Here is a 6,036-nt window from a genome sequence, read left to right on the forward strand (position 1 = left end):
AATAACATGCTATACTACTACACTGCCACCCTGCACATGCAGCCCTGCCAGCTGTGTACTGGCAATCCCTGTTCACTCTCACATCCTTGGGAATGGAAGAAAAGCCAGGATACAACCCCTGCTAGCTAGGGGGCTAAGTTCGAGGGGGCTGCATAAGGCATGTTCATGTGACTGCCTCTATCGACCGTCTGTTCTTTGTCTTATACTTACATTGAAACCTCCTTGGGGCAGACACTGTTTTTCTGTGCTCTGCTGTACAGCTCCTAGCACAGAGGAACTCTGGTCGATGGTCCATGTAGGAGCTCTGGTCAAACAAATAACAACAGTGCATGGCTGTGCCACCTGCTCTACCCTCAGGAGGTAGGTGTTTCATATCCAGTGCTAAGAGCAGCTTTCTGTGAATATTAAAGAAGAATCAGTTAAAATAAGTGGAGTCCGTTTTTTGGATGTACAGCTCTACTATGCTGTGCACAAGACCAGGGATGTGTTGGTGACTGGCCTGCTTGCATTGGCCAAACTGAATTAGGGGCATCAAGTGAACACAACACCCTGGAAACCACTTAAGGTTATGCTAGATTCACACCCAGGACTTGTTGACAATATTGGGCCAATTCTAAAGCTGGGGCCCATCTTTTCTCTACACTCCTTTATCCCAGCATAACGCCATTCTCACTGGTGGAGTTAAACTGGTGGAACATAAGAAAATAAGAATGGCCATTTACTGGGTCAGGCCATAGGTCCATCTTGCCTGGTCTCCTGTCACAGAGGCAGACAGCAGATGCTGAAAAGGAAAGTGAACTAGGGATGACCAGGCATTTTTCCACTGTTGCTCTCTCAAAGCCTCCAGCATTTAAGGTCCAGGAAGTTCTGATTCAGAGGCTGTGCCCCTCACTCTCATGCTCAATAGCTACCAATGTCTCTTTCCTCCAAGAATTTGTCCAATCCCTTTTTGAATCTAGCCATACTGTCAGCTTCCACAGCATCTGGTGGCATTGAGTTCCACACTTCATGACACACCAGGTAAAAAAGAACTTCCTTTTGCTGGTTTTAAACTTACTACTTACTAGTTTCATTTTGTGACCCCTGGTTCTTGTAGTGTGAGAGGTAGTAAATAATAAATCCCTATTTACTTTCTCTTTACCATTTTGTAAACCTTTAGGTCCCCCCTCAAGCATCTGTTTTCTAAATTGAATATGCCCAGCCTCTTTAGTTCCTCCTCATATGGAAGCCCCTCCATACCACTGATCATCCTTGCTGCTGTTCTCTGCACCCTGAGGTGTGTGGGACAAGAACTGGGTAGAGTATTTAAGGTGTGAATGCACCATGAATGTATAAAGGGGCATCATGATACTTTCCATTCTGTTTACAATTCCCTTCTTTAGGAGTAAGCAAGAAGTGTATCTGGTCATCGGTACAAGCATGTACAATGACATGAGGGCCAATAAGAGTGTTGGTGAAGAAAGGAGCTCAGGATTTGACCTGAGGGCAGTGATGAATGCTGCCTGCATGGGTAGAGGGTTTAATTAGCACTTAAATATAGAAGCCATTGACTGTTTCTTGAGAGTAGCAGGTATCTAACAAAGAGTGCCTCTTTCTTCATCCTCAGGTTTGGGACGAAATTCCTAGCCAGCGACTTCCTGCCTGGGGAAAATAAAAAAAAAAACCAACCCCAAAACAGCTCAGTGACAACACAAATAACCTAAACCTGAGATGTGCAATAAACAGCACAGCAACCCAAAGGCCCTTTGCACACAGTTTTTAATCTCCTCTCCCCTCTGTTCATAATATCGCCTTTATTATTTTCTGATTCGGCATCTGATTCTTACGAGTGTAACGGATGCTGACAGCAGAGGAATGGAGCAGTGGCAATTTAGTCTGTGCAGACCTCACAGGATTTAATATGTCTGTAGAGACCAAAATGAGCGAAAGGTGACTCAGGAGGAGTGGGCGTGCTGGGCAAGGAGTTGCTGTACAATAAACTGCAATAAAGCCGCCAAGATAAAGAGTCTGACACAGAGCAGGGCTCAGGGGTTTCAGCTGCTGGAGAGTGGATTCCTTTAGTGGAGGCCCTGGCTGGCACTGGGAGAGACCCATCAGCGTGGCTTTGCAGATTTAAAAATGGGATTCCCATCAGGAGGGAACACACCATTTGGATGAGTCAGTAGGGGTGAGGGGCTTCTCAGTCCCGTGACCTGCCTCTTCGCCTGCCATTTCGTTTGGATGGCTTCAGCCAGAGCATGGTACTTATCACTGCTCCCTCTGGGCAAGGGCTCTCCAGCCAGTCTTCACGAATCTCAGCCTTCTGTCTGGCCCCTGAAGGCAAACCCCTTCTCCAGAGGGGGTGTGCAGCGTCTCAGAGCTGAATGCTAGTGAAATGCAGCTTCAGCAGCTCCCCGTTCAGGCCAATGATTTTGGCAAAACCTCAGAGAAATGTGCAGGTCACGCCTTGGTCTTTGGAAGGAGGAATGTGATCTTGGAGCATTTACAGACAGAACCAAGTACCACTGGGTACTAGCAACCACTAGCATTCCACCTGGCCCCCCACCTGCTATGTAGCCACGTTGTTCCTACTCCAAGAGACGTCCAGGTGTTCTACAAAAGCCCCCTCATAGCCAAGGCCCAGGTTATCTGGAAAAGCTACTGGTAGGACCCACAGAGATCAGAATTGCCCAGCGATGGCCTTCAGCCCCAGTACTAGCCCAAATTTCACCTTAAGAAGGGTGTGGATTTCAGGTACTTTCGATTCCAAACTCAGTCTGTCAGCACATTTGCCATGGTGAGCAATCAACCTTCCATTTTTTCATACCTGGGTCCTGCTTGGCAATGCCTGCAGTTGGGCAAGGCCTACATAGCATGTGCAATGACATGAGGGTAGACACCTGCAATCTAGTCACTTCCTTTGGCTCATGCCCTGGCATAAATCCCACAACAAGGCAATACCATACTTTCATAGCATCCTTGGCATGCAAGAACCAGACAATCTTAGCAAACTTGAGGTCACTGCCCATGAAGAACCAAGCAGTGTGGACAAAGACGTGGTGACCCCGGAATCAATGTTGATGCATCTGATGCAATCTCTCTCTCTTGGGTCATACTTCTCAACATTGAACCCAACAAGTTGATATGTCCTGGGTGCACACACCTGACCTGATACACCTCCACCAATGACAGTGATGGTAGGTCTGGGTGAACACATCATAGTTCTGCAAGATTCTGCAGTGAACAGAAAACAAACATTTAGGTAGGAACTTGTAATACTTAGCTCTGTTCCCTGAAAGTCTCAGGTCTGGCCCATCACGATAATGGTAGGCCTCACTTTCCAGAAGCTATCTGACTTCCCAAATAAGTTAACATAGGCATTTAAACCTACTCAAGCCAAATTCTGAACAGCCATAGGGAAGCACTTGTTGAGAAAGACAAATAAAGAGAAACATTGCATGACAAAATGTAAGTTGCAACACGATTAGGCAGAATGTGAAGTCATTACGTGCTGCATATGGCATCCCAGATGAGCCAAATCATATATTCTGCACCGTCTGCCCCCAGACAAGAGAATGTATTATGAGAGGAAAGCGTTCCAGAGGTTACAGCTCCTGTACTGACTATGTTCGTGCTCTTCCGGCTGACAGCTGGACACATGATTGCAGCTGGAGTGATAGATAGAGGCTGGAGTCTGTCTTTAATAGTATATCACAGTGGTTTCCGTAAGTTAATGGTAGAGTGTTGTGCAATCTCCAACTGCCATGCCGGATATATTTTGCAACCAAGGCGCTGTGCCACATCTGTAGGATGATATGCCAGAGACTTCTGAGGAGGCCTTGAGGAAGTCTGAGCATGAAAAAAAAGGAAAAAATAAGCCAACAAGCCTCTCTGAATAGCAGCTACTTGGGTGAGCAACTCTAGATGAGCATCAGCAGATATCTGATACAAAGGAGAGAGCAGGCTTGATTGCTGGGCCTCCTCCATGGAGCAGCTGGAAGCTGGTTTTCTTTGTCTGCAATCCCAAGACCCCATGAAAGAGCAGCACTGTCCATTATGACATCAGCCATCCCTTACCAGCTACAGTGGGGACCACAAAGATGAGTTAGTCCAAGTAATGGCTTGAGTTAGCACCTGCAGCCTCAGAGACAGACAGAAGACTTGAAGTTATCCATGTGACACACTGGTCATATGTAATGTATCTTTGGCCACCTCTGTGGCTGCCCCTGTGAAGACAGGTACTAGCTAATGCTTCCAGTTAATGGTCTTAATTCTTTGAAGCACAGACCTCTGTCATGTGATGTAATCTGTAGGTCCTTTTCCAATGCACAGCAGCTCTGAGCCCTCATCTACTTCTCTCTCCACCCTCTTTTTTTCATGAAATGGCAAAAACAGGAAAGCAAGCCCAAGATGAATGAGTTGAACTAGTTAGTCCCACATGTGGACAAAGGAAATCCATGATGATCCGGGATCTGCTCCACCTCTTTGAAAGTCACAAAATAGTTTTTTTTAGAAAAGACCCTATGTCAATGGATTGATTTAACTTCCATGTGATCCAACATGTAGAGGTCGGATAGATTAAGATGAGATCCCCATAGTGGTGACCCAGTAGAACAGACACTTTCGGTATCATCTCTCAAAAAACAAAAAACCCAAAAACAACTCCCCCCCCCCCCCCCAAAAAAAAAACAACAAAAAAAACCAACAACCAAAAAAAACTGTCCAGGAGTCAAAAATAACATAGCCAGCATAAGCACTAATACTCTCCTCAATAATCACAACTCCTCAGAAAAAATTTGAACTTTGCAATGTGCCCTGGAAGTCAAGAGCCAACTCCATCAGACTAGGGTGGTGAAGGAAAACAACCCCCAAATCACCCACCCACAGCATCAGGGAGGTAGACTAAAGGATCATAGATGACATTTTAGACTATCTCTGCTTGCATCCTGAGTTCACTGGAGAGAGACAACCTCTAAGATGCAAGGAACCCAAGTTACTAAGGACTTCCTAGGTCAAAACCAACCACTTGATTGGAAATGAATTGGAAGACAATGGAGTCTCTAGAACACGGGTGCATGTGAAACACATGGCTGAATAAGTGGCAGTGGTGTTCTACATCAGCTGATGTTTCTGTGTATCCTGTGTCCCCTCACACCAGCATGCAGAAGAATCACAGAATCATAGAGAAGTTGGGCTGGAAGGGACAGAGGTCGTCTAGTCTAACCTCCTGACTGAGGCAGGATCATCTCTATCCAAACCATTCAATATAAATCCATAATCTAACCTCTGAGTAAAACTACTGTCAACTGTGACACAACACAAGACATAACAACCTAACCTGCCACAGCTAAAGCAGGGGAACCACAGCAGCCAATATCTTGCTTCTGTAAAAGGCTGTTAATATACACTCAAGAGATTCCAGGTAGAGGACCACGAGCCCTGCTACAGATGAAGGCAAAACCCACCACAGTCCATACCAAACTGACCATGGGGTAAAATTCCTTCCTGACCTCAAATATGGTAATTGGTCTGATCCTGAGTGGAATGGCAAGACCCTCCAACCAGGAATCTCTAGCTTTAAGTCCCAGCATGAGCACTGGCATTTGTACACCCCACTCAAAATCCCCAGCCTTGGATGCAGTCAACACACAGTGCCCCCAAGGAAGGCTTAAAAATAACAACCATGACATGTAGCAGAAAGGGGGGTTGGAGGGTGGAATTCCCTTTCAGTCTCCTGGGGCAATCAGCAAAGCCCCAAAGCATGGGAAATACCCATCACAGAACATAGGCATAGCTATGTCTAAATCATCTCCAGCCAATGGCCATCCAATCTCTTCTTGAACACCTCCAGTGATGGAAAGTCCACAGCTTCCCTAGGCATCTATTCCACTGCCTCACTCTTCTAACAGTGAAACAGTTTTCCCTGATCTCCAATCTAAACTACTTTGCCACAACTTCAAGCCAGTGATCTACATCCTACTCTCTGCAGCAAGAGAGAAAAGGTAAAAGAGGCAAAGCAGTACAGTTCCAAGACATGCAGTAAGAAGGTAACTGCTT

Source organism: Alligator sinensis, unplaced genomic scaffold (assembly GCF_000455745.1).
Source record: "Alligator sinensis unplaced genomic scaffold, ASM45574v1 scaffold839_1, whole genome shotgun sequence".
NCBI classification, from domain to species: domain Eukaryota; kingdom Metazoa; phylum Chordata; order Crocodylia; family Alligatoridae; genus Alligator; species Alligator sinensis.